This window comes from Hakea prostrata, chromosome 4, assembly GCF_041222555.1.
Source record: "Hakea prostrata isolate BN-2017 chromosome 4, UWA_Hpros_2, whole genome shotgun sequence".
NCBI classification, from domain to species: Eukaryota; Viridiplantae; Streptophyta; class Magnoliopsida; order Proteales; family Proteaceae; genus Hakea; species Hakea prostrata.
Window position 1 is genome coordinate 38,962,002 of NC_142603.1, and position 8,310 is coordinate 38,970,311.

Genomic DNA, 8,310 nt, shown 5'->3' on the forward strand with positions numbered 1-8,310 from the left:
TCGGCTGCTCAAGACCGGTGAAATGATCCGTGAGAGAATCCAAGATATCTTAAATGGTTGAGGATGTGAGTGGACTTTCCTAAAGAAGTACGGTGCTATGACTTAAAGCATGTCCGCCAATAGAGACCAGCATACATAGAGTTAGATTCATTCATTCATTGCTTGTCTCATATCATGTTGCATTTATGATTGTTACGGAATCCCGCCATTTATGTTATTATGGATTTTAATCGCCTTACTTGAGTTTCTTTGAAACTCATTCCTTTATTGTACAATGTTGTTAGACTATCCTGCAGTACTGAGTGTTATGACGGTCCCTATGAAGAAGCGCAAGGCGAAGAGGCATATCTCCAGGAAGGTGATTGCGGTTACCACAATTACTCTGAAGATCCCGCGAGTGGTTATGCTCCGTACGATGCTTAGTCCGACCATCGAGTGGAAGCGTCCTTGTGCCATTTATGAGATTTACACTTATAAGGATGTTGTCTATAAAGTGGAGAACAATTTAGTTACCCAATGTACTTGCTCTTTGGGATTAGATTTTGTCTAGTTTATTCTTTTAGAGCTACTTTTCCGCTGGTTGTAAAGTGGGATTTTTGCTTCACTTTCCTTATCTGTTTGATACTCTGATTATATCTATCTTTCTGATTTATTTATGATTCATTCTTTCTTTATTGGATCTATGATTTATCTTCCGCACTTTTATTATGATTGTTCATGATTATGTTATTGTTTATGTGGGAGGTTGATCACTCGATACCTGATCTTCGGGCTGTGGATCACACTCTCGTGTATGCCGGATAGGGCAGTTGGGAGGGCGTGGCAGATTGGTATCGGAGCCCAAGGTTCGAGGAGATCCTAACTACAAAAGACAATAACTGAACATTCCTGAGTCATTGATCTGAAATGACTCTTCTACTCTTAGAAGTGAATGATAGAACACTGAATTAGAAACTTGACCCTAGAGGCATAACAGAACATTTCCGAATAACATACCATAATTATATTTGAACAAATGTCACTAATGCAAGGAAAAGAAAGGTGCATAATATACAATAATTAAAGGGAAACAAAATGAACTTTATTAATTTCAAAAGTTTTTACAACGATTACATCTGAAATGCATAAATGGAAATCCTAAGGTACGGTCTATCTAGGTGATCTTCTCGATCTCTCGTATGCTCCGAACTCCTCCGCTAGCCTGAGTCACCCGATGCTCTATCCTATCCTGTCGTGACTCCATCCTCTCGTACATCTGCTCTGTCGACCTCCATTCTCTCTAGCATGGAAGTCATCGATCTCATCTGTGCTCCAAGATCGAAGTCTCCGGGCTGCATGTGAAGGGCCACCCGCCTCGAAGTGTGATGAAAGAAACTCGTGATGCACGGGCTCGGCCTCGTGCATATCTGCATCATCTCCGGCCTGATCATCACTATCGGGACCGATATCCTCTCCTCCATCCTCGACCCCTGATCCTCATCCTCGATTCATCATCATCCTCACCCTCCGGACCGGAGATCTCTCGGCTGCTTGTAGTCTCATCGACGAATGGTCCGAGTCCCAATAGAGTATCCCGTGAACCGGTGTCCTTTGGTGTATCCTCGAAACTCACCCCGAAATGCCCGAAGATCGAGTCGGTAGCCTCCCATAGCAAAGGTTCCGCATGCTAGGCCGCAGAACTAAGTCCGGCATGACCTGCTGAATAATGTAGGAGAGATCGATCTCGAAGCCCATGTAAATGCGGTAGATGACTAAGGCCTCCATCACCTGTGACCCGATGGTGATGTCCGGCTTTCGGCATAATGTTTCGGCCGACTATGCGACCGATAATCCGTGCGAGAGTCCGTCATCCGTCCGCTGGTCCACGGAGTGAAGCATCGACGGCTATCCCATAGCGTAGAGCATATCTCGCGTAGCTCGTACGGCATCGGATGGCTGTCCGGATCTGCTCCTGCGGTATCCACACACCTTCTTGTGGATAGTAAGGAACCCTGCAAGATCTCAGCCGGTGTCCGGGTAGAGAAGCGAATCTGAGTCCGGAAGACCACTGCTCCCGAGGACAAGTCTAAGTGGATGTCCTTGGCCTCGAGCCTCCTCTGTGTAAGTAAGGTTGCTTGAAGAACAACCTCACTAGTTCGGGTATACCGGCGGATCCTCGGTGAAGAGATGAGTCCATTGCAATGTGTCGAACCTCTGCCGAATCCTAAAGGCTACGAGCTGGCGTAAGTGAAGTAGACGTCCCATCTCGATATTGCGATGGCTGAAGTAGGCCTCGTACGGGGAACTCGGCGCTGAGGTGTGTCAAACATGTCCGGTCTCCTAACCTCCTGTCTAGGCTCCGAAGGAACCCGACCTCTGCCCCTAAGAGCACCTACAATGCGACCACGACCTCTACCTCGTCCTCGCCCTCCCCTCTGCATAGTGGGTATCTGTGAAAGAGACAAGAGACAATTCCAGTTAGTGCTATCTTAAGATTTGAGCCAAAAGGGTATTTTCGTAATTTTTGGAAAAATTTCAAATTTGGGGGAAATTTGATTTGAACATACTAGCATGTGCGCAATACTTGGAATTTCATGTCTATGAGGTTTGTTTGATGAAAATCGATCGAAAACTTGGATTAAAGCGAAAAATTCAGCAAGAAGGAAATTTGGGGATTTTGCAATTTAGGTCAAAATTGGATTTTTGAAAAGTTGAAATTGGTTAAATCAAATTGTATGGACCTATCTATAATGTCATCTTGAGCATGTAGCATTTGATCTCGTGCGAAAATTTCAAGCGGTTTGAGAGAAAACGGAATTTTTCTAAAGATATCGATTTCGGTATAAAACTTTGCGAGATGAACACCATTATGTTAAAACTTGTTGTCTATGCATGGCATTGTGTTTAAAACCTAGGGAATATGTTTCTAAGCATTCCTAAGCATGATTTCTAGCATTGGATACAAGTAAAGCATGGTTTTATTGAAATGCAAGCATGAGAAGATGAAAATGGAAGAAAGAATAAGAGATTTACCTTGTTTGTGGTGATTGTGTGTTGTTGTGTTGTTGTTGAAGCACTAAATCACCTCAAGAACACTTGTGAGAACTCTTGGAGACTTTCCCTAGAGCTCTCTCACCTTTGGAAGAAGTTAGAATGAGGTTGGAATGTGAAAGTGAGGCTTATAATGCGAATTTTCGCATTACATGCACATTGGTCGACTCATTGGTCGATTTGGGTCGATCGACCAATCACTCGACCAATGGTCACTGAGACCTCAATTGCTGTTGAATTTTTGGAAAATGTGATTTTTGCCTTATGGAATATTGTTTGATGACTATATGGATATATTTGAGCATGATTTAAGTTTTCAAATCATTTGGACTTGTGGTTTATGTTGAATCTTTGAAATTCGGTATTTTGATGTTCTCGGTTTTGCGAGAATGGTTACTACGAGAAGTGGGCGTGGTGAATCCGGTGGTCATGGAGGTGGTGAAATACCTCGGGGAGGTGGTGAAGTACCTCATGGAGGTGGTGAGATACCAAATGTTGATCGGGGTACTCATGAGATACCTGGTGCCCCGAATGTTGGAAGTTTCGAGATATTGCCAATATTATGGGCAATATGATGCGGCGACAAGCGGCTCAATTCAACCGGATGTTGGTGGGTTTCATGACTCTGCATAATGAGACCCGGGCTGGTGCTAATGTGAATCCTCATGCCGCGATCCTGAATGCGGGAGGTTTATTGGAACTCCTCATACTACTTTGATGGAGAGTTTTACGAAGATGCAAGTACCCACTTTCTTTGGAGTTACCAAGGACCCCTTGTTTCCTAACAAGTGGCTTCGTGAGTTGGAGAAGGCTTTCCGACATCTGCAATGCTCGGAAGCTCGGAAGATTTTGTTTCTTTGAACGAAGTTGCAACAAGAAGCTGATGCATGGTGGATCTCCACTCGGCTGTTTTGGAAGGTTTGCATGCGGGAGTTGTAACTTGGGAGTTATTCAAAGAGGCTTTTTGTATGAACTACTTTCCGAGGCGGTGAAGGATGCGAAGGAAGCCGAGTTCATGATTCGACTCAAGGAACTCTGTCGTGTTGGAGTACCAACGAAGTTCGAGGAGCTTCATTTCTTTGCTCAGATTCTGCGAAGGATGACCTCGCGAAAGCAAAGAAGTTCTTCAAAAGGACTGCGCCCTGCCATTAAAGCTTACCTCACGGTCCGGCCTATAGTGAGCTATGCTCAAGTGGTGCGGAACTCGAAGAAGTTGGAAGAAACGAGAGAAGGAAAGTGCTCGTGTGCAAAAGCCCTGGCGATCAAGGAATTCTGGTTTGGTGGATCGTAATGACCGTCGTTTTGTGAGACCTACACCCTACCCCACTCCTACCTTTCGGGCTAAGAGTGTAGGTCGGAACACGGGTTTTCAGCAGCCGGCCGGTTTTAGACGGTATGGCGGAAACCGACCACCAGCAAGTGCAAGTGCAAGTGCAAGTGCAAGGCCTTTTGTTCGGAAGCCCTCTGTTGCAGCCACCCTGTTGGATCCGGCAATCCTGTTTGCTTCTCTTGCAAGCAAGCTGGTCATTTTGCTCGTGCTGTCCGAAGCGGCACTGCCTGACAGCTTGCCCTGATGGTGAAGAGTGCTCCTGCTCCTCCCTCTGGTAGAGTTTTCGGTATTTCCGGTCTTTGAGCGGGATCCAAGCCATGAAGTGATTACGGGTACATTGTTAGTCGCTTCTATTTCTGCATTTGTCTTATTTGATACGGGTGCATCTCATTCGTTCATGTCATCTGCATTCATCAAGAAGACTAACCTAATCCACGAGAAGTTGTCTAGTTGTTTATTGATTAGTACACCTCTTTGGTCTGTTGTGAAACTAGATAAGGGGTTATCTAAATGTCTGTGTTGATTGGTGAGAAGAACTTGGAAGCCAATTTTGTGATTCTTGACATGAAGGACTTCGATGTTATTTTGGGAATTGATTGGTTGACAGCCCACAAAGCTGTGTTCCTTTGTTCCTCAAAGAAGATTCAGTTCCATATTTGTGGAAGTCCGGTCTTTGAATTTCGGGGTGAAAAGAGAAGGGTTTGTAAGAAGGTGTTATCTGCTGCTTGATGCAAGTCTATGCCCTAGTGGATGATGCTTCATCTGAAGGCAAGGGTATAGTGGAGAAAAGAGTCGATGAAGTCGAGTTGTGCTGCGACTTTGTTGATGTCTTCCACGATGATCTATCGGGAGTGCCTCCGGACGGGGGATGTCGAATTTTCTATTGATCTCGTCCCCTGGTGCCGCTCCGGTATCTAAAGCTCCGTACAGGATGGCTCCCTGCGAGTTGAAAGAGTTGCAAAATCAGTTGAATGAGCTCATTGATAGAGGTTTCGTGCAGCCTAGTGTGTCACCTTGGGGAGCTCCGGTCTTGTTCGTCAAGAAGAAAGATGGTAGTATGCGCTTGTGCATCGACTACCGTGAGTTGAATAAGTTGACTATCAAGAATAGATATCCGCTGCCCGGAATTGATGATCTCTTCGATCGGTTGAAGGGTGCGATTGTGTTCTCAAAGATTGACTTAAGGTCCGGATATCACCAATTGAAAGTGAAGTCTAGTGATATCTTCAAGACAGCTTTCCGAACGCGGTATGGTCACTACGAGTTTAGAGTCATGCCCTTCGGATTGACTAATGCTCTGCGGTGTTCATGGACCTCATGAACCGAGTATTTCATGATGTGCTTGATAAGTTTGTGATTGTTTTCATTGATGACATCTTGATCTATTCGAAGAGCGAAGAAGAGCATGCGAGTCATCTAAGTTTCACTTTGCAAAGGTTGCGAGAAAAGAAGTTGTTCGCTAAGTTTAGCAAGTGTGATTTACGGCTTAAGAGAGTGGTATTCCTTGGTCATGTAGTTTCAGCCGAAGGTATTCGTGTCGATCTGAAAAGGTCCAAGTTGTGGCTGATTGGGAAAGACCGAAGTCGATAACGGAAATAAGAAGTTTTCTTGGATTGGCGGGTTACTACCGAAGGTTTATTGAGAACTTTTCTCGGTTGGCTGCTCCTATGACTAAGTTGACCGGGAAAGAAGAAAAGTTTGTTTGGTCGGCGCTTTGTGAGAAGAATTTCCAAGAGTTGAAAGATAGATTGACAAGTGCCCCGGTTTTGACTATACGATAGTTCCGGTGGTATGACGGTTTATACCGATGCGTCAAAGATTGGTTTGGGTTGTGTCTTGATGCAACATGGCAAGGTCGTAGCCTATGCTTCTCGGCAATTGAAGGATTATGAGCGGAATTACCCCACTCACGATCTAGAACTTGCCGCCGTTGTCTTTGCTTTGAAGATTTGGAGACATTACCTTTACGGTGAGAAGATTGCCATTTTCACGGATCATAAGAGTTTGAAATACTTCTTTACCCAAAAGGAGTTGAACATGAGACAAAGGAGATGGTTGGAACTAGTCTCCGATTATGATTGTGATATTCGGTATCATCACGGGAAAGCAAATGTTGTTGCTGATGCTCTTAGTAGGAAGAACCGAGAAGAAGACTTTGGATTTGAATGCTTTGAGTTTACCATTGTGGTCTTCTATTGAGAGTTTTGATTTGGAAATCGTCCCCGAGAATTCTGATTTTATTCTTTCGCCATGACGGCAAGATCTGGTCTTAGAGATAAGATTGTTGCTCTGCGAGTTCGATCAAGAGTTTTTGATCAAAGTTGAGAAGATTTCTTCGAATCCTGAGTCGGACCCCGACTTTGGTATATCCATGGATGGTGCTTTGTTGTTTAGAGGAAGGCTGTGTGTGCCTGCAAATGAAGAAGTTAAGAAAGAAATATTGAAGGAAGCACACCGGTCGGTCTTTACTATACACCCGGGAAGCACCAAGATGTACAAGGACTTGAAGGAACATTTTTGGTGGATTGGTCTAAAGGCGGATGTTGATGATTTTGTTGCCAAGTGTGAGACTTGCCAACGTGTGAAAGCCGTTCGACAACCTCCATCTGGATTACTTCAGCCTCTTCCTATTCCTAGTTGGAAGTGGGAGGATATCTCCATGGACTTTGTGACTAGCTTGCCTCGGACAAGTAAAGGCAATGACCTTTGTGTGGGTGATTGTTGATAGGTTGACCAAATCAGCCCATTTCATTCCTATGAAGATCACTCATACTCCGGATAAGCTAGCAAGGCTTTATGTGGATAATGTGGTTCGTCTGCATGGTGTGCCATTGAGTATTGTTTCGGATCGTGATCCTAGGTTCACCTCAAGGTTTTGGAATAGTTTGCGGAAGGCCTTGGGAACCCAATTGAACTTGAGTACAGCTCATCATCCACGGTCGATGGACAATGCGAGCGGACAATTCGGACATTGGAAGACATGCTCGAGATCTTGTGTGGTGGATATGGGTGGTAATTGGGATGAACACCTAGCTTTGGTTGAGTTTGCCTATAACAACGGTTATCAAGCAACAATAGGCATGGCTCCATTCAAGGCTTTGTATGGCGGTACTTGTAGGACACCTTTGTCTTTGGTGAGGCAGGTGAAAGAAAAGTCTTAGGTCTGAGATGATTGAAGCTACGAGTGCTATGGTAGATATGATAAGAGAAAGGATTAAGTACGCTTGAGTCAAGGCAGAAATCTTATCTTGATAAGAGAAGGACCGATTTGGAATTTCAAGTTGGAGAGAAAGTCTTTCGAAGGTTTCACCAATGAAGGGTGTGATGAGATTCAATGTTAAGGGAAAGCTTAGCCCTCGTTACATTGGACCTTTCGAGATTTTGGAAAAGGTTGGACCTGTTGCGTATCGATTAGCATTACCTCCGCCTCTTGCTGGTGTTCACAATGTGTTTCATATTTCGATGCTCCGAAAATACATAGAGAATCCGGAACACATTTTGCTGCAAGCACCTGAAGGACTTAGTGCTGATTTGACCTATGATGAAGAACCGGCCGAAATCTTGGATAGGAAGGACAAGCAGCTGCGGAATCGCACCATTCCTTTGGTGAAGATTCGGTGGAAGAACCATACCCCTGAAGAAGCTTCTTGGGAGAAGGAAGAAGATATGAAGGAGAAGTTTCCTTACCTCTTTGGAAGCACAGGTGCGCTTTCAATTTCGGGGACGAAATTTCTTTAAGGGGGGGAGAATGTAAAACCCAGCCCTAACCTTGACCCGGAAACCTTGTTATTTGTAGGTCCGGTGACCCGAAGTAAAGTAAGAAGTCAGCTTTGGGCCATCCCAGTAGAGGACTTGGTGTCTGGCTTTGAATCCATGAAAGTTGATGAGGAAGTTCTATTTATGGAAACTGAATCTTGAAGAAGATCGGATTAGTTGATGGACTTGGAGTG

At 44.6% G+C, this 8,310-nt stretch overlaps 1 pseudogene; it reads left to right on the forward strand.

The window, feature by feature from the left end:
- Positions 1 to 793: 793 nt before the first annotated feature.
- LOC149018835 (uncharacterized) lies at positions 794 to 8,098 on the forward strand (annotated as a pseudogene).
- Positions 8,099 to 8,310: the final 212 nt, after the last annotated feature.